The sequence below is a fragment of the Cyrtonyx montezumae genome, unplaced genomic scaffold, assembly GCF_038088225.1.
Source record: "Cyrtonyx montezumae isolate F1298 unplaced genomic scaffold, pur_monq_1.0 scaffold_9, whole genome shotgun sequence".
NCBI lineage: Eukaryota > Metazoa > Chordata > Aves > Galliformes > Odontophoridae > Cyrtonyx > Cyrtonyx montezumae.
Window position 1 is genome coordinate 1,814,896 of NW_027072100.1, and position 21,571 is coordinate 1,836,466.

Below are 21,571 nucleotides of genomic sequence, written 5' to 3' on the forward strand. Positions count from 1 at the left end.
GGGAAGGGAGAGGCAGTCCCTGGAATCCACATGGGTCCCCATTTCTCAATAATGGATGCCAACCCGTAGTAGGGTGACCCCACAAACCCTAGAATTAGACCAGGGATTGTCTGGTCTAGGGGGGGTAACATTCTCCCCCCTGGCCCATTTAAGCATATTCCAAATAAAGGACATGTTGGGTAACTATGGATTATTATCATTAGATCTGGCTGGCTCGCCAAGAGTGGGGTAAATAACTCCCAAGGATGGTACTTCACAAAGAAATAGCACAGGCGATGGTAATATTCTGAGTAGTTCTATATAGATAGGATACAAATAATACAAAAGAGAAGATGGCTCACCTTTAGATGACAAGGCTCACAGTGGACTTCACATAGGAGGGATCTCTAAGAAGAGATCCTTCCCTGGTGGTGGTCAGCCCTTAAATGGGGTTTGGGAGAGGTGGAGCCAGGCTCCACTCCTTCCAATCACACAGGTATATCACCTTCACCTGTGGCCCCATAGCTGACTCGGTGCTTGCCTCAGGTGACCAATCAGTGGTTCAGGCTGTGATTCAGCACTTCCCATATAGTAAGAGAAAGTGCGGTACAGAACGGGACTGATGAATAATTATGGAAGATATTGTCCTCCTACCATTGTAAAAAGTACAGAACATAACTGTGTATGAGGGAGGATTGGTAACAGACATTGTATGGAAATATAATGTAGCAAATGCCTCGGAAGATTATGAGCCTGAGATGCTCAGCTGATGAGTGCCAGGACAGATTTACCTGCATCGTATTGCCATGGACTTCAAGGTTGGGAATTCTTATGTTGTATGGGAACGTCTTGCAAAGAAGGTTGCTTGACGGTACACCTCATTCTCTCGAACCGAGAATTGGCCCTGCAGGACACTGCAGACCACAGTATTGGAAAATTGGAATTGGAAGAGAAAATCAAAAAACCGGAGTTAAGGATAAGCAGAAAATGATTACATATTCTGTGGTTATGAGGCCTAAAGAACCAATTGTAGGGGAATCAGTTTTTAGCCGAGATACGGCTCTGATGAGAATTGGATATGTTAGGTTTTGAATGTGCATGTATATATTAAAACACCCTTTTTGCTAGAAAAATCTGAACACTGCTTGTATGATTCAGGGAGTGCAGCAGTTAATCATGGCTAAATGAAATTCCTTCATCTGGCCATGATTAACAGAGAAATTCCAAATGGGGTCCTTTAAACAGTCTACCCCCTCTCGGACCTGTTCCTACAGTGGAACATCATCCCCCCCCCTTACAATTCTGGTCCTGAGCTGGTTCTTGTAACTCCAGGAGAGAAGCTGGAGACAGCTGACTGAGTGGAGGATGTTGGCTCTGACCACCTCCCTAAAAGCCCACCTGAACAGAGCTCTATAAATAATGCTGAACCAAAAAAGGAAAAATTTTTGCAGGCTTAAGAAAGAATTGGAACAACATAAAAGAGATATTATAAGTTTTCCCTTTCCTGCAACGAACTCCACTAACTCTGCTAAAACTAACTCCATTGTCTCCACTAACACTCACTCCACTAACTTTACTGTAAACACTTCTATTTACCCTCTCAGGGAAGTTCCAATGTTAACAGGAATAGGATATATAAATGCCCCACTTACCAGTGGGGAGGTAAGAAACTGTTAAAGGGAAATGAAATCTTTAATGGAAAATTCTGTTGGATAAGCAGAGCAGCTTGATCAGTTTGTGGGTCCAAATTTGTACTCATGGGACAAGGTGATGTCCATTTTGAGAATGTTATTTAATGGGGAAGTAAGAGGAATGGTTAGATGAGCTGCCGTGCAAGAATGAAAATTAAAAAAAATTAAAAAAAGGCACCCTCCAGGTCCCAGTGCAGTCCCAGCTGGAGTGCTGTACCTATTAGCAGACCAGGGATGGGATGGCAAAAATGATGATGACAGAATGTGTATGAGGGAGTTTTGAGAAATGATAATCTTAGAAATTAAGGGAGCAGTGCCTTCAACCCAGAATTTTTCTAAAGGTTTTGAAATTCAGCAAAATAATAGAAACAATGTTGGGAAGGTGAGGAGGCAATCTCCTGGGCCCCCACAGCAAAGGAAAACACCAAGGAGATGTTATCACAGTGGAAAAGAAGGGCATCTTAAAAAAAAAAAACTATATAAGCCCTGAGCTAGAAGAATGATTATTCGCTGTTATAAGCGAAGATTAGGGGTGTCAGGGGCTTCCTGAGAGCTGGTACCACAAGGAGCCCTTGATAAACTTGGAAGTGGGGCCCAATAAAGAATAAGTTGTATTTTTAGTAGACACGGGGGCAGCTAGGTCATCTTTAGCTTAAAAAATACCAGGAGTTAATTTAACAGATGCTTTAGGAACAGGGGTAGAAGGTTCGGGAACGAGGGTTCCACTTTCTGAAACTATGGAATTGAAATGGAAAGACAAAATGGTCACAGAACAGTCGTTAATAGGAGCCTGAGGCAGCGACCAATTTACAGGGCAGAGATTTAATAGTTAAATTGGGATTGGAGTTGAAAATTTGTGAAACAGCAATAAAGGTGTCCGTGAATGCATTAACCGCTGATGATAAAAAAGAACTAAATCCGAAAGATGTGGGCAGGGGAAAGAAACCGGGGTGGACTCACAATCGCTCCCTTAAAAATAACTGTTCAAAGTGGGAGTGAAGTTGTGAAGCAGCAACAATATCCCATACTCTTAGAAGGGAGACTGGGTTTAGAACCCGTAATACATTAGATAAGGATGGTCTCCTGGAACCTTGTATGTTGCCTTATAACACACCAATTTTACCAGTACGAAAGGCAGATGGCACGTACCGGTTGGTACAAGATCTGAGAAAAATTAATGAAATAGTTCTCAAAAGACACCTTGTGGATCCTAACCCTTACACTGTAATGAGCCAGATCCCACATGAACATAAATGGTTCAACAAAATAGATTTAAAAGATACCTTCTGGACTTGCCCTTTGGGTCCACAGAATCGAGACCTTTATGCCTTTGAATGGCAAGACTCAGAAACAGGGTGAAAGCAGCAATATAGGTGGACTGTTTTGTCCCAGGGGTTCACAGAATCACCTAATCTGTTTGGATAAGCACTGGAAGAAGTTTGAAAAAGTTCCACGCTGAAGAAGAGGTAAAGCTGTTACAGGCTAGAGAAGAAATGAAGTTATTACAGTATGCAGATGACTCGCTGATTTGTGGTGCAGAGGAATACCACAGATAAACTCCTGAATTTCCTGGGAAAACGTGGGTTAACGGTGTCTAAAAGTAAATTGCAGTATGTGGAAAAAGAAGTCAGGTACCTCAAACATGATATTTCCGAGGGGAGACAGAGAATAAATCCTGAACGAATTCAGGGCATTGTGCAGCTTCCTCTGCCTGAGACGAAGAGGGAGTTGCAAAAATTTCTAGGTCTAATTGGATACTGCAGAATATGGATAGAAACATATGCACAGAAAACAAAGACATTGTATCTTAAACTATCAGAAGGAGAACCCAACATATTAAAATGGACAGAAGAGGAAAAAGAATTAGTAGAGGTATTGAAACAGGATTTAATCACAACACCAGTACTAGAGCTGCCTGCCTTAAAGAAACTGTGTCACCTTTTTGTAACTGTCAGCAAAGGAGCTGCTTTAGGAGTTTTAACACAAGGGGCAATTATTACAGTAATGAATAAAATTGCTGCTATCACTGGGATCTTAGCTAACCCAAAATTCTTGACTTAGGGCATTTCTAACCATGTGACACGCAGCCCTGGGCACACAGCTCCCGTCTGGGTGGGCATTCGGGACGCATTGAGAGGATAGCAATCCTCTCAAAAAGCCCCCCTGTCCCAACCCACTGATGCTTTACACAGAGCGAGGACCAGCACTCTGCTTCGGCTACTCAGTGAGGACAGAAGAAAAGGGCTACCCTCAGCACACTGTTTGCATGCAAGCAACTTTCTCTCTCAAGCACATCCCACTCCAGCATCCTGCACTGGCTCAGCTCTGAGCTGGGCTGTCTTTTCCATGCCTCAGTGCCAGCTCTATCAGCCCAGCCCTCACTTCTTGTGCATCCCCAATCTCCCTCAGAATCATCAAGTACAGTCCCTCGGTACCACGCTGCCAACACGTGCCCACCAGCACTGAGCTTTGCCTACCTCTTCTCACCTCTTTGCTTGCTCGTGCTCCAGCTTGAGCCTGGTCAGGTACTGCCTGTACTCATTAAACTCCTTCAGAGTGCAGATGACCTATGGAGAGACAAGGGCAGATGGCTCCAAAGAGCTGTCGAAGTAGCTACCCACATAGCCTTCCGTAACTTTGCAGGTCCCAGCAGCAAGGGAGCTGCTCCTCCCTTCACCCTCCTGTCCCCAGCTTTAGAGCAGCTGCCTCCCTCCCTCCCAGAGCTCACAGGACACCTTACAGTGATGCCAGGCCCATGTCCGGCTGCTTGGGAAACCTTCCTGAGGAGACCAGTGGTGGTCAGCCCAATTGTAAGTCCAACATCAAAACCTATTCTGCCATCTTTGGTGATGACGCCCCTCTTCTTCAGGTTCTGCAGGTTGTCCTTGTTGTTGTGGAAGGCCTGCAGATGCGGGTCATGCAGGCTCTTGTATGCTGTGCGCAGCTGGAGGCAGTATGGATCAAAATGAGAAGGCTGGTGAAGCTGGAAGAGACAGGTTCCAGAGAGTGAACGGTGAAGGAGTGAGTAGCAAAGCGACAAGGACTCTTCCAAGCTGCTCACACACATGGGCTGGCCTCTTGCACGCCCAGCTGGAGGAAAAGCACGCTGTGTGCATTTCCCAAATAGACACACATGGTTTCCCTCCAAGAGGGAAAGCAGGAGAAGGTTGTGCCATCCTCCCAGCCTGTGCCAGATACGGTGATGGAAATGGTGCTGGCAAGCTCGTCCGTGTGGAGAGCCCTGTTTTCAGAACCTCTCCTGATTGCCAGGCACTGCCATTGGCAAGCCCTGCTTTGCATCCCTGCTGCGCAGCCAGGAGCGCTAACATTCCCACATGTGCTTGGAGCAAAGTGCTGCGGTTCCCACTGTAGAGGTGGTGGCCACAAGGCCTCCTTGGCAGAAGGGCAACTCCATGAAACAAGAGGCCTTTTTGACCCTGTCCTCCTCCTCTCACCTTTTCCCCCAGCTTTGTCCTGCAGAAGACAAGCGCATGGCCTTCTACAAATCTGAGAGCTTCTCTCACCACTTGGAGTGATAATGAGGTTTGCTACAATCCATTCACTGCATTATTACTATATTAATAAATATCGTTTTTGTTCTCAGAAATTAAGCATGTGGTGTAATTGTGTTTGGGACAATCTCCACTAGAGCAAGTAGCTCGTAGTCCCATCCAACTCTGTGCCATCCTATCACTGTGTTATCCGTGACAGTGACCCAAGGGAGACCGACAAGGGAGAGAGGAGAGAAAAAAGGAAAAAAAACTGCGACAGTGGCCACGCGGCCGCTCGAGCAGAGCCGCGCGCTCTGGGGGGATGGGGAATCAGCGGGAAGAGAAGGGTCTACAAAAAAACAACGTCACGATCTGAGAAGGAACTGTAACTTTACTAAATCTAATAAAATTGAACAATTGAGAGAGAGAGAAAATTTCCAAACCAAAAGCTGTGAGCTCACGTTAAGGAGGAACTGCAGGGGAAGCACACGTGCTGAACCTCCACGGCAGCCCAGAGCAACTCGCCCAGACCGAGCGCCGCCTGCATCCGGTGCGGAGCTCCGCCCCTCTGCTGCTCCCACAGCATTAACTCCTTCACTGCTGCGTGATGCTCTGATGTGGAATACTGGCATCAAAACCACAAAACCACAACACATCCCCAGCATGGGGCAGCCACAACTTCCCTGGGCAGCTTGTTGGCTGTGCCTCGGCATCGTCATATTGAGGAAGTCCTTCTTCAAAGCTACTGTGAAACCTACACTATCGAACTGGCTAAGCGGAGCCCTCGCGGCAGCTGCAGCTCCTCTTAAAGCAGTGACGGGCACAGGGCCTGCAGGGATGGCACAGAGGCGGTGTCAGGTGGGGTCACGGAAAGACTGCCGCGGAGGGCGGTGGGCACGGCCCCGAGCTGCCGGAGCTCAGGGAGCGCTAGGACAGCTCTCAGCCGTAGCGTTTGGTTCTGGAAGCTGAGCAGAGGAGGAAGAACCTGCAAGGCAGACTGGCTCTCTAAGGTCTCTGAGATAGTCAGGCACTTGCTGAATTGTTATTTCAGTCTGTGATACAGGCTTGGAGATTGGATTTGTGAAGTTTTCTGTCACTTCTGTTGGTGTCATAGGCTCTGTGCCTTTAAAGGTTTGGTGTGCAATTGATCAGCATGCAAAATTATTAGTTTCTGTGGCTTCTTTGTTAGGCAGAAAATTCTGTATCTTCTATTTACACTTATTATACAAGCCTCATGTTCTTTATCTCCGTCTCCACGTGCAAACCCTGAGCTTGAGCTTTCTTCCAAGAGTGGTATCCAAGTGTGTGGAAGCTACTATACAAGTCCTGGCAGTGGGAGAGGGAAATAGGAAGGAAGAAGGCCATTGCTGCGGCTTTCTGGTTCTTATAGAGAAGGTCACCACCTTCAGCACCGTTCAGCAGGGGTGGATGTCTTGAGGAAAGAGGTTGAGGGTGTATGATTTCCTGTGAGAAGAGTGTAGGAGAATACTTAGAACAGCCACCTCCTACTCTGCATTCAGCAGCACCTCAGCAAACTTTGCCTGCAGTAAGTGGGTTGAATAGTAATTTGATTTAACAGCTAAGCAACCATATAACCCTGGGAGTGTGCAGGGAGGGAATGCACGCTAGCACCTAACAGAAGTGCTCGCTATTATATTTCTCATGATCACATAGACCTGAGGGGAACCAGGAAGTAGTCTTGTGTTAGATGTGTCTTGCATGCTTTCTGCATCATCTTGAGGCTGTAGGTCAGAGAACCACAGAATTGCAGGGGCTAGAAGGGACCTCTAGAGATTATCTAGTCCAACCCCCGAGGTCCCTCACCTTGAGCTGCAAGATGCAGCTGTATAATTCTGTTATTTACCTTAAGCCACCTACTTAACAGTAGCAGACCAAGAATGACAGCTTCCTCTATACAGGAGAGGCTAGTGAAGGACTTGGAGCCTGAACTGGCAAAAGCGTCTGTGTCTGGTCAAGAGCTGGCTGTCCCAGCTGTAGGAAATTACCCACTGTTCTGTATGCCAAGCAGCTGGAGGATTGCAGTAGTCTATACTTCAGCAGTGCGACGAAGATCATCTGATTGCCAAATATCCCTTGGTCTGTTTGGGTCAGCTGTCCAGGTTCTGTACACCCCAGCTCCTCACTGGCATGGCAGCACAAGAAGTTGAAATGCACTTGACTCTCTCCACATAATTCTGTAGCAACTAAAAGATTGGTGTGTGAAGAGAAATAACTCTTGCCCTGACAAAATCAGGACACTAGATAATCAGGCATTTTGTATTAGATGTATTTTGAACAACATGTAGCTGAGCTCTGGAATAAGCTGTGGTACACTATGGGAGTTGTCAGGCCTATGTACAATGGGATCCAAAAAGGAAAGAGACAGCTGTGCATGGGGAAAGCCTGCTGGCAGCTCTGCAAGTGCTTATGCCATAGAAGTATTGACTCAGGGAAGTTTTTAAAGCCCAGAGCAGTTATTGCAGCTGACCTCTGTCTTCCACATGATACTGGGAGAGATAAAATAGAAGATAGCTTTCTGACAGTGTAATCAGGACCCAGCGAGAGTGATGCTGAGAAGATCAGAGTTCTCGTGAAGCTCGTGAAAGAAAAACCTAATTCACACTGTAGTTTGTATATGGTTGTGCTAAAAACTAACATATTAGCAGGAGCTTCCTATACATGAGTGACACCCAAAGAGACAAGGGTTACTGGCAGGAGCTGTGAGAGTTGGGTGGCTGTGACACCCAGGTTTCAGCATCCTGTTCTGGTGGCTACAGACAGACGTAGTCAGTAGGTGGGAGGGGTGTGTTGGCACTCATTTCGTTTTCTCCAGTGAGTTCTGCCTTGGAGCAGCTTTTGTTGGTGTTGATTTTCTTTTGATCAGAGCAGTAGTACTTCAACCAAGGAGGAGCAGGTGCAGTAGGTGATAAGAGAACTTGATCCCAGCGTATACGCACATGCAGTCTGGGACATGGTCCCTTGTGGTGTTATCACTGTTCAGTTGTTGTCAAGAATAAGGGCCAACTGTCCCTGGTATCTCTTTCCAAAAGGAAAAATGAAGCCTTCTTGGTGTGCTGATGTGTGTAGAATGCCAGCAGGGATGGAGTTTATAGCTCTGCACAAGAAGAGAATCACAGAATGCTGAGCCTTAGTGTATTCTTCATCCCCGGGGGATCTTCTGGTCACCATCAAATTGTCTGAATCTCATTTCCAAACTCTTCATTAGCTTCTTTTTCACTCTTTGGCTCCTCCAGGTGGATGAGGAAGCCTCGATGTGGAGTTCCGGATCATCCCCACCTAGGCCATAGCCGGAGGAAAAAGCGATACGCGCTAACAGGGCAAAAATGGAGGCAGAAGCATATAACCTACAGGTACAGTCCCCTGACCTGCTCTTTATATTTGAGGGAAAAGAAGTGTTTTAAGTTTATTCAGAATGCAAATTGCCTTAGAAATCTAAATGCTGATGAAATGTAACCCTTCCACTGCAGCTAAGATTGGAGTCAGCATGACTCTAACCCTTAAATCACATCTTCTCAAACAATTGCTCCCCTTGAAGCAAAAGTAATGTTACTGTCTAAAGGAATCGTGCTTTGTCCCTCCACTGATTTTTTTGTCCCTGCAACATTCTACTGCATATTTGTTTTTGCAGTTTTTAATTTTGCTTTTGTCCAGGCTTAGTCTGTTAAGAAAAGATGCTGAAGATAAACAAGAGTAAAATGAATGTTACCTGGTGAAGGTTGCTTTCCAGAGAAGCCTTTGTGTTAGTCATTTTTGCTCTTTGCTTTTGAATGGTGTCCATGACCGTTTGTCATTATTAAAAGAAAATGTTAAGCCCTCATGAATGAGAGTTTCAGAAGTACAACCTTCTAATTTCTGAGGAAGTAATACTTAGGAATGAGGTGCAAAGGAGAAGGTATGGATGAGCAGAGTTTAGATGGAAAGAAAGAGATCTGCAGTGAAGAGGTAGAAATATGAATATAGAAATATATAGAAACATTCTCTCTCTCTTCATCGTGGAGAATTTGCCTGAGTGTATATATAGCAAGAGAGATGACAGTGTAAAGGGAAGGAGAATTAGGGTCTGTGGAGTTTCAGTAATTCTGCTGAGGGAGGAGAATTCTTCCACTCAGCAGTGAGGGAGTAATGGGAGTGGTAAGAGGGACTATTTCTGGAGCCTACTTCAAATCTTTCACCAAAAATTACTCCTTTAATTGAAATGATGAAAGGATACCCTCTATATGTGAGGATGTGAGAGGCAGAATATGCTTCTGACGTTTAGGGGACTTTAGGGGAATTTATTATATACTCACATAAATGAAAGCTGCAGGTAGCTGGTTGGCAGAATGCTTCACTTTTGCCGTTGTTGAGTTTGTAGCATTTTTCCAGTTTTTGTGTGACATCGCAGTGTTGGTCGTCTTGTTTTACCACTAAATTTATTTCAGGATGCTTCATCTTTCATTGTATTAAATTGAACTGGTTTCATTAAACACTGGCAGTGGTTGCCTTACCACAGATGGATGTTTCATGTTCCTTGAGCCAAGTTTAGTAGGCTTTGAGTCTGCTATATATCCACCAACAAACAAAACCAAACCTCCAAGCGCAGCACTCTTTTTGCTGAAGGTTACAGTTGTGAGACATTTCTCTGCTCCTATGATATGAGGTGTGCTTTGAGAGTAATGCCTCCTATTTTGTGCTGTTGGTCCACAATGTCAGAGGTGAAAGTTGAAGGGATGGCAGTAGAGGTTGAACCTGCCCACCGCTACCCTGTTCCATTTTGTTGCTTTGTGACGGACAGTAGCGGAGGGGCAGTCTGACAAAATGGCTTCTGACATGGGAATGTGTATTGAGCAAAGGTGTGGAATTTAGCTCCTCTCTGTGGGAAAATGATGCCCATTGACACTCATTGATACTTGGCAAACGTTTAGGGATGCCAGACAGGGAATGTGAGCACAGTGAGCTGGTGGTGGTGGTACACTTCAGCAGTGGCGACAGTGCCACATTCCAGATAGCCATGCAGACTTTTGAGGACCTCATACAGGCTCCTGTTCATCAGTGGCAAAAATGCAGAGCTAGTGGTGGTGACTACGCTGAAAAATAGTATTTTGTAGTTGAGAATTCACTCTTTCAGGTAGTGTCATTGTGCTCTTTGTACCTGTTGTAGTTTCCATGGCAATAAATGGGAGGCATTGCTCTAAGAGGGACGTGTATTTTTTATTAACTCCAGCATTAGCTGTCATGGACGACAGTGAACGTTTAGCCTGAAAAGATTTACTGAAAGCTTTGTTTCTCAAAAAAATTTTACTAGTCAGGTGTTTTCATACATTGGGTTCCATTTTAGTGTGGTGTTTTCAGGAAAAATCTGGATAATTTTCTTGTTTTTAAACTTAGTTCCTCAGCTCTGTTTGTGAGGATTTGGAAGAGTATCAACAGTTATAAAGTGATATAAGATGAACCTCAGTACTGGGATTGTTCATAATAATAAATGTGGCCAAGATCAAGGCTGTTATTTTGTTGGTTACTTTATGTGTAACAGTGAAACTTGGCATGGCCCGAGTAGTCTCTGCAGTAAGTACAAATGCTATGGATGAGTACTGGACTTGTGTTGTCTTGAATGGAGTCTGCATTTCTAAACACTCTTTCTGTCTCATTCACAGTGTACACAACTATACCCCCAAGGTTGGAGAGCTTGATACAAGGAGAGCCATTCGTCAGGCATTTGATGTTTGGCAGAGAGTGACACCACTTACCTTTGAAGAGGTCCCTTACCATGAAATTAAAAACGACAGGAAGGAGGCAGATATTATGATATTATGATATTTTTTGCCTCTGGTTTCCATGGAGACAGTTCTCCGTTTGATGGAGAAGGTGGATTCCTAGCTCACGCTTATTTTCCTGGACCGGGAATAGGTGGAGACACTCACTTTGATTCAGATGAGCCATGGACCCTGGGAAATTCCAATCATGATGGTAAGAGTGCAAGTTGTTTTTCGGAATAAGAAAAAGTTGAATGTAAGCACACTAACAGGCTTATATCTGGGAGTTGCTTAGCAGAGCCTTCCCTTCCCTAACGGTGGTTTAGGTGTGTTCTAAAGCATGTATGCTGTCGCAAATGGATGAATCACCTCATTAGTAGGTTTGTGAGTGCATGCCCCTGTGAGCATGTGTATATGCTGAGGATTGAACAGAGGTGTGGTGAGATCTGGGCCACTGATGCTGCAGAGGGTCGGTTTACCTGAGGGACAAGATGAACAGGAGGAGGATCATGGACTGTAAACTGTCCCACGGAATTCTTAGCGTGGGTGAATAGCTGGTTGTAGTGATGAATAGAAAACTGAGAGATTGAAGGCAGATGTATTTCAAATAGTTTGAGTCTCTGTTTATTTTGCCACAGTCGGGGTACAGTCATTATTCCTTATGTCAGAGGATGGGACTGGATGCCTGCTTAAGGATGGCGGATGATTAGAGGAACTGTTCTTTTGATACTTTGCACCTTTATCTTACTGACAACTGACTGTGCACTTTCTGATTTATTTTAAAAACCTCTGATTCAGGGTTGTGGTAACTTGTGAAAATTAAGTTGGAAAAGCAGAATCTGACAGTGATCTTGAATTTCCACCGACTTTAACGTGCTGGAAAGAGCATGGATTCAAGAATCATATTTTGAACATTTTATGGGATTAGAAGTTTTTGGCATGTAAATGACTTGATTTTGAAGCATCATAAATGTGCAGTAGCCTTTGTGTGGCTACTAGGAATGTCTAGGAATAGATGGAGCAGTGGTGCCTTTCCTCAGAACTGACAGTGTTCTTGTGGCAGCTTTCTGTCAGAATGGAATGCCAATGGAGAAAATCCCTGAGTTTTGAGTTGATACCTATCAGATCATCTTTGATAAGAAATAGAGCTGCTAAATTCAATATGGAAATGCTAATTTGAATGAAAGCAGCTGTTATGAGAGAATTATTTTCTCAGGGAAAGAGAAGGATTCTTTCCTGGCATGTTTAAATGATTAAATTGAGGTTGTAGCCTGTGGGCTGTGGAGAGTGTGGGAGATGATGGTGTGGTGGAGAAGCACTCTGCTGTCTTTGAGATGTTATGAATTTTAATTCATTTAATAATGTTTGTGGCTGATAGGTTTCTTTGAGGATACAGATTGAGAATCAGAGACTGAGCAATTCAGTTGCCTTTGTGAGAGCTGTTTTTGTGCTCTATCAGTGGTCTGTGCAAGTTCTTTCTGGCCTTAGTGCTTATCCAGGTTCTGCATTGGATGGGAAGGTGGCTTGTGTGCAGGATGCAGCTTGGCAGGCAAGGCTGTGCAAGGCCCTCAGGAGTGCTGGGAGAGAAGCTCCTTACAGGAAGGTGGAAGAAAAGCTTTTGGCAAGTTTTGCTTGTTTTTTAACCCCAAGCTTCCTTTTTACAGTAAGCTCAGCAAGGATGGGAAGACTCGGAGGGGTGGCTTTGGAAAAGACTTCCTCTTTGGAACAACACGGTCAATTTCTTGAGAATATTTTTTTTTCTGTGTATGTTTTAGGACGTTGTTGGAGAGAATTGAGTGCAATGAGTTGAAGGTTTCTTGTTGAATGAAATACATGTTGCATAGTGGCTTTTTAAAACACATGGTGCATTTCTCTGCTGTGCAGGCAGGCTGCTGGGTGGTGCCCTCTGAGCACCTCTTATTGATGTTTGAGGGCCTGATGTACACTCTGCTGCTTGTGAAAACTGATTAAAGCATTGAGCTTTCCATTCCAGAGCATTAAGTTCACTTCTGCGTTTGGGTGCAGCGTAGTGTGGATGGCACAGTTATCTTAAAGGTCTATTAAAGTGACCAGTAAGTGAATTGAGAATGGTGTGATTATATTTGACTCCTGCATCTGAGGGAAGTGCTGATGGTGGAGGGGAATGTCATGTGTGGAGGATGTTGGGTTGAGCCTATACTCAGCGTTATTTATGTGAGCACTGAACATGAGGAATTCAGTTTGCCTGTGTTCTTAGCCTTGATGTGCTAATGTGAAAATGTCCTGTCTCATAGCTAGAGGCCCGGGCCTTTTCAGGAGGATTTTTCCTTCTGTTTTACAATTTCTTGTCATTACAGCTTTCACCAGCTCCAGATTCTCATTTTCTGATGGTTTTTTTACTTGAAATGCAGTTGGCAGGTCTTAGGGAGTTTCTCCTTTGTCAGACTTTTCATGACCATGATCGGTTCAGTGCCTTTTTTTGTTGGAAATAAGGTATTAGCAAGGGCACTATTGCCTCTTTAACAGGAAATATTTCTTCACACATTGTCTTGCTTGTTCTTATGTTAGGTGTTTTGGGAGCAGTATAGAACAGAAAAATTCTCTCAGTGAAAAGAAAAGCACAAAACCTTACTAGTAGACTGGTAGCAAAGCACTCTTGCGTGTTTTACGTACTCTTCCTATGTAAAAAGGAACCTGTAAAATATTCAGTTCCTGATAAGAACGTGTTAACCGTAAGGAAAATTTGAACAGTCTGTCCTCGTGCTAAATGTAAAGGTAAACCTCTGGTCAGTGTGTCAGGATGCTGAGATTGGCACCATGGATCCTCAGAACATTTGGCTGATGAGAGCTCTTATTTAGTCCATCTAGTTTTGTAACAGAATGATACGACTTGAAGGTTTGCTTTTATTGGTCTACCTTTGTCTTACTGTGTTGTAGCACCTGAAGAGTTTCACTGTATCAATGACTGGATGCAACTGTCACCCCACAGAAGAGTTCCTTGAGAGTCTAAAGTGGCAGTGCTAGTTGTGTGGACAGGAGCAAAACATTTCACGTGAAGTCTCATCCAGTCAGGAAAAATGAAGAGTGGTGTGAATGGATGTTTAACTGCCACCTCTTGCGTATGGAGAATCTGACATCACAGATTTGTAGGGGCTGGAGGAGACCTCTGGACATCCCATTCCACTCCCTCTGCCAGAGCAGGTTCCCCAGAGCAGATTGCACAGCAAAGTGCCCACAAGGGTTCTGAACACCTTCGGAGAAGGGCAGTGCACTGCCTCTGGGCACAGCCTGTTCCAGTGCTCCCATTCATCAAAGTATCCGTCATGTGAAAACACCCTGCAGTAATCTGCTGGAGTTCAGTAGCAGTTTATCACAGCAGCCAGTGAGCCAGTTAGTTGAAATTTGTGTACTTAGTAATTTCACATGATCATCATTATACTGAGTTTGCCTATTGCAGATATCACGAGTGTTACCGTGTCCATTAGAATCCGTGGTGTGGTCATAATAGGCATGGTGCTGGTTGTCCAAGACTGAAGTCACAGGGGCATGTGCATCAACACATCTCTATCTTTGCTGTGAAGAGGTAAACACAGTCTCCTTCACGCTGTGTATTAAATACAGTTTCTCTCCTGCATACTATTCCTTTAGCCAATTAATGCCGTGCTTTCAATTCATGACTGCTGATTTATCATATTAGTTCTGCTATGTTCTTTCACGCTGCTGTATGTAATGGAAAGCTAATTTAGTTAATATAAAGGTATGCAAAGCTGAGTAGGAAGTTGAATTCATGGGGGCTGTCCTTGTTACCTGGGATCATTTGTACAGAATTCCTTTACTAAGATTTTGGAGGAGAGTGTCAGTAGGAGCTGCTACAAGCAATGAGGCAGGCTCAGAATTCAGAAGGATCAAGGCAAACCAGAGAAGTGATGTGGCAAACAGGATGCAACCAAAAAAGAGGAGTGTGGTTTTCACTGAGAGCAAATCAGCTGCACAGCCGCGCAGTGAGGAGGCATTGGAGCGGTCACAGCAGGAGGACTTATCTCATATTTTTCTTGGTAAGTGCTTCTCAGTAGAAACGAAAGCAGTACCCAGCCCTCAGCTGATCCCAGACTTGTGGCATCAGGGGCTCCGGTTTATTAGACTTCAGTGTGTGGGCTCGTGGAGGCAGTTGAAGTCATTTTGGATTTGTTGTCTTTTAGTGGTACGTTGGGTGTGGGTTGCTTGTGAGCCAAGACACCTCTGTTGGCTGCTTGGAGCATCTGGTCACTGAGTTACCTGCTCATTAATTCTAGTTGTTTCTATTATCAGAATCTACATCAAAGGTAACTGTGCCATGTTTTCTCCAAGCCCTGGGCATTTTTTCCACTTAAAACATGCTGTAGAAAGAGGTGAGCACGCTTAAAAATAGTTGTCCCGGGTCTCACAGCTGCTGCCATATGTTGTTCACCGTAGGCAGCAAAGCCTGTGCCTGAAAGAGGGTACCCAGACCGGGCTGTGCTGTCACTGCTCCCTTGGCTGCCTCAGTATCTTACCTAACTTGCATCAAGCATAGATGTGCTGCATGAAATCCATTGTTAACTGGGCTAAAGCAAGTATTTTCTAGCCTTTATGTTAAAATGTTAATAATATGTTTGTATGGATCTCCGATGATAGCTTGAAAATGCATCCCACCAAGTGGTAGAAACTAAACTGTCATGTTAAATATCCACTTTATGCATCACTGCTCATATACCTCTCCGACAACTCAAATATTTGTGTAACCTGGCTTAATTACAGGAAGTCAGTTTTAATCCCCAGATTAACATTGCATATAACATCATTAATAATCCCAGTCAAATCTTCTTCACGTTTTTTTTAGATGGTTGCTGCCCATGCATGCTGTCAGCTCCACACTATTAAGTGTGCAGTGTGTGCCAACCCACTGCAGCCATTAACTCTGTAGTGTACACAGTTATTAGTTCCTGTTGGCAGTGCCAGTACCTGCTTGTGTCACCATCAACGTAAAGGGCAGTGCCTTTGTCTTAGCAGTGCTGATGCTAATGTTACCCACGTAAGTTTTGTAATCGTTATAGCAAACATGCCTGTAGATCATGGCAGGTTCCTCCAGAGACCGCTTTGGAAAGCTCCCTGCTTCTCAATGAGAACCAGCCAAGAAGCATCGGCATTTACGAGACAGTAGCAGGAGAGGAGAGGAGAGCTCCTGGGCTGCTTTTGGTGACAGATTGATACAGGAGCTTCTGCAGGGAATGTGGAAGAGAAGGGTCTGAGCTGCGTGACAGGAAGGTTGCTGTTAGCCATGGAGAAGAACAGAAAGGCTTTTTTCTCTGTGTTTCTACCACAAGGACAAGTGTTGTTTCCTTGAACAGCTTGCTGTACAACAGAGCAAATGCTGGAGCAGCCATCTGGACATGGCATATGTTCAGCAGGGTTTTCAGGACAACCAGAGGCCATCAAAGCTGGTCAGCATCACTGTTCAGCAATGATCTCAAGGAAGAAATTCTGGCTAGGGTAGCGATTCTGGAGGAGAATCTTACTGATAGCCAGTGAGTGTTAGAGCCTCCGAGGGGAGAATTCTGCCTGTTGGTGGGAAGGAGGTGCTTTGCTCCCAGCTGGCATTTAATTTGTGGAGGCAGCATGTGCAGACTGTGCAGGCACAGCCTGGGAGCCAGTGGCTGGAGCAGCTCAGCAGGAAGGGACTGGGGGCACCGGTGGCAGTGGGAGGCAGCAGTGTGCCCTGGCACTAAGGGCAGGCCGCATTCTGGGTGCATTGAACACAGCATGGCCAGCCAGGCAGAAGCGGGGATTCTCCTGCTCTATCTAGCACTGGTGTGGCCTCACCTTGAATCTTGTGCGCAGCTCTGGGCTCCTGTCACGGTGTAGTCCGTGACAGTGACCCAAAGGAAACCGAGAAGGGAGAGGGGAGAGAAAAAGAAACTGCGTCAGTGGCCGCGCGGCCGCCCGAGCAGAGCCGCGCTCCCGGAGGGGGAGGGGGAAACGGCGGGAAGGGATGGGTCTACAAGAAAACAACGGCACGATCTGAGAAGGAACGGTAACTTTACTAAATCTAATAAAATTGAACAATTGAGAGAGAGATAAAAATGTCCAAACCAAAAGCTATGAGCTTACGTTAAGGAGGACCTGCAGGGGAAGCACACGTGCTGAACCTCCACAGCAGCCCAGAGCAACGCGCCCAGACCGAGCGCCGCCTGCATCCGGTGCGGAGCTCCGCCCCTCCCCTCTGCTGCTACCCCAGCATTAACTCCTTCACTGCTGCATGATGCTCTGATGTGGAATACCGGCATCAAAAACACAAAACCACAACATTCCATCCCTTATTCCACATCATCACATCATGCTTAACCCACATCTATACGTCACCAAACAGTAATAACATAAGTTACATAGAAACATAGTTACATAGAAACATATCTATATATACATACATACACACGTAATTACAGACTGCATTCCCCCAGCATCAAATTCCCTTGTGGGACACACTGCACGTCCCCATTTTTATCCATTACCCACCAGGTGCACCCAGGTCCCTGCGCAAAAACGGTTCCACGGAGGGGTTTGCCCTTTCCAGAGGCTGGAAGGACCCACACCGCTTTTCCCAACATGCTCCTCACATGTACCACAGGGACCTTATCTCCCTCTATGATCTGTAGGGAGCTGGACTGTGTAGGACCCTCTCGGTTGACTGATCCCCTAGTGTTGACCAGCCAGGTGGCTTCTGCTAGATGCTTCTCCCAGTGCTTGAATGTCCCGCCACCCATTGCTCTCAACGTGGTTTTTAACAACCCGTTGTAGCGCTCGATCTTACCAGCAGCTGGTGCATGGTAGGGGGTATGGTAGATCCATTCAATGCCGTGTTCTTTGGCCCAGATATCCACAAGAGAATTTTTGAAATGAGTCCCATTATCGGACTCAATTCTCTCTGGAGTGCCATGTCGCCATAGGACTTGTCTCTCAAGCCCTAAGATGGTGTTTCGGGCGGTAGCATGGGGTACTGCGTATGTCTCAAGCCACCCAGTGGTCGCCTCCACCATGGTGAGCACGTAACGCTTACCATCGCGAGTTCGTGGCAAGGTGATAGAATCAACCTGCCACGCCTCCCCATATTTATACTTTTCCCATCGCCCTTCCTGCCAGAGGGGTTTCATCCTCTTGGCCTGTTTAATTATGGCACATGTGTCACAGTCATGGATAACCTGTGCAACGGCATCCATAGTTAAGTCCACCCCTCGGTCTCTAGCCCACTTATAGGTCGCGTCCCTTCCTTGATGGCCTGAGGTCTCATGGGCCCACCGAGCTAAAAATAGCTCTCCTTTGTTCTGCCAGTCCAAATCGATCTGAGACACCTCAATTCTGGCAGCTCGATCTACCTGATGGTTATTTCTCTGCTCTTCAGTTGCTCGATTCTTGGGCACATGAGCATCTACATGGCGCACCTTTACATCCAACCTTTTTGTTCGGGCAGCAATGTCTTTCCACAGTTCAGCAGCCCAAATAGGTTTACCCTTCCGTTGCCAGTTGTCCTGTTCCCACTGCTGCAACCACCCCCATAAAGCATTTGCCACCATCCAAGAGTCAGTATAAAGATATAGCATGGGCCACCTCTCCCGTTCAGCCACATCTAAGGCCAGCTGGACAGCCTTTACCTCCGCAAATTGGCTTGACTCTCCTTCTCCTTCGGTGGCCTCTGCAACTCGTCGTGTGGGGCTCCACACAGCAGCCTTCCATCTGCGATGCTTCCCAACGATACGACACGATCCATCAGTGAAGAGGGCATACGTCTTTTCATTCTCTGGTAGTTCGTTATATGGTGGGGCCTCTTTAGCACGTGGTATCTCCTCTAATGGGGATGTTCCAAGTTTCTTGCCTTCAGGCCAGTCCATGATCACCTCCAGGATTCCTGGACGGTTGAGGTTCCCCATCCGAGCTCGCTGTGTAATCAGTGCAATCCACTTACTCCAGGTGGCATCGGTAGCATGATGGGTGGGGGGAACCTTTCCTTTGAACATCCAATTCAGCACTGGCAGTCGAGGTGCCAGGAGGAGCTGTGTCTCAGTACCAATTACTTCAGAGGCAGCCCGAACCCCCTCGTATGCGGCCAAAATCTCCTTCTCAGTTGGAGTGTAGCACTCCTCTGAACCCCTGTACGCTCTGCTCCAAAATCCAAGGGGTCGGCCTCGGGTCTCCCCAGAGGCTCTTTGCCACAGACTCCAAGTGGGACCTTTCTCTCCAGCAGCAGTGTAGAGGATGTTTTTCACATCCTGTCCCAACCGAACTGGCCCCAGGGCCACAGCACGGGCTATCTCCTGCTTGATTTGCTCAAAGGCCTGCTGCTGTTCAGGACCCCATGCAAAATTATTCTTTTTCCGAGTCACTTGATAGAGGGGGCTTACTATGAGGCTGTAGTTTGGGATGTGCATCCTCCAAAAACCTACTACACCCAGAAAAGACTGTGTCTCTTTCTTGCTAGTGGGTGGTGACATACTGGTGATTTTGTCAATCACATCTCCTGGAATGTGACGACGTCCATCTTGCTATTTTACTCCTAGGAATTGAATTTCTTGGGCAGGTCCCTTCACTTTGTTCCGTTTAATAGCAAAACCAGCACCCAGAAGAATTTGGATTATTCGCTCTCCTTTTTTAAAAACTTCCTCTGCTGTATCACCCCACACAACAATGTCATCAATATACTGGAGGTGCTCAGGTGCCCCACCCTGTTCCAGTGTGGTTTGAATCAGCCCATGGCAGATGGTTGGGCTGTGTTTCCACCCCTGGGGCAAACGGTTCCAGGTGTACTGAACGCCCCTCCAGGTGAAAGCAAACTGTGGTCTGCACTCTGTGGCCAAAGGAATAGAAAAGAATGCATTGGCAATGTCTATAGTGGCATACCACTTGGCTGCTTTTGACTCCAGTTCATACTGCAGCTCCAACATATCTGGCACAGCAGCACTCAGTGGGGGTGTGACTTCATTCAGGCCACGGTAATCTACCGTCAGCCTCCATTCTCCACTGGCTTTACGCACCGGCCATATGGGGCTGTTAAAAGGTGAGTGAGTCTTGCTGATCACTCCCTGGCTCTCTAGCTGACGGATCAAGTTATGAATGGGGAGCAAGGAATCCCTGTTGGTGCGGTACTGCCGTCTGTGCACTGTTTTTGTAGCGATAGGTACCTGCTGCTCTTTCACTTTCAGTACCCCCACAACAGACGGATCTTCTGACAGGCCAGGTAAAACAGACAGCTGCTGAATGTTGTCTGCATCTACAGCAGCTATTCCAAAAGCCCATCGGTACCCCTTGGGATCCTTGAAATGTCCCCTTCTGAGATAGTCAATACCGAGTATGCACGGAGCCCCCTGTCCAGTCACTATGGGATGCTTCTGCCAGGTTTTACCGGTGAGGCTTATTTCTGCCTCCAACACAGACAGTTCCTGAGAACCCCCAGTCACTCCAGAAATATGAATCAATTCTGTCCCTTTATAACTCGAGGGCATCAGAGTGCACTGTGCACCAGTGTCCACCAGTGCCTTATATCTTTTTGACTCTAATGTGCCAGGCCATCTAATCCACACAGTCCAATACACTCTGTTATCCCTTTCCCTCCCCTGGCTGAGGGCAGGGCCCCTCTATTGGTTACCTGCAGTGACGGGAGCAATTTCATTGGTGGCTGATCTCTGCTGTAGTTCTCTCACCCGTGCTCGCAGTGCAGGAGTGGGTTTTTTATGCCACTTCCTCATGTCCTCTCCGTTTTCTCGTAAGAAGCTCCACATGGCCACACGTGACATGATGTTACTGCCGTCATTTGCTCGTGCAGAGATGCGGTTGCCTTTGGTGGCAGAGACTTTCAACAGTTTGATCAATTGCTTCATCAGATTCTTTGCGTCATGCTCGTCTTCATCAGGTGTTTCCAATACTGACACAGGTTCATCCCTATTCATCAGTAATGACAGTTCCTCCAGTATAGTTTTCTGTGTCTCCTTAATCTCACCTACTTCTTCTGCTACTATAGCTGCAATGGAAGCACGTGATGGTGGAAACTGCTGTTCAAAGTTTTGGAGTGTAATAGTCAATTCATAAACTGGGAGTCTTCTGTCTTGACCCTCGAATCTATGGAACATTGCTACCAGTGTACTTGCGTACCTCTCTGGTGCTGTTTTTGAGAGCTTGCGATATACATCAGGTGTGCACCTTACTCTATCAGGATCACGGTCCTGGTGTGGATTGTTAGGGACGAAATTGGGATCATACAGCATCTCTACTACGGCTGTTTCTCTCAAAAATTGGATGCCTTTCTCCACGGTGTTCCATCTTTCCACTTTAGGCTCCAGATCATCTTTGTAAGGGTATCTATCCTTTACAGCCACTAGTACTCGTTCCCAGAGGGTAGCGACTCCATTCAGACATCTGCCAATTCCTCTGTCGATAGCTGGGTCTCGGGCAATGCTTGCCAGTTGGCGGGCTTCGCTTCCATCTAGGGACACGCTGCTGGCACCGCTGTCCCAACACCGCAGCAACCAGGTGACAATAGATTCACCCGAGCGCCGTACAAACTCCTTTCTTGAACCTTGGATTTCAGTCATCTTTAGGGGCCGACGAGTAGTGGTAACAGTGACTCCATCATCATCGCTGTCTTCTCCATGTCTCTCACTTTTCTTAGTGGCCT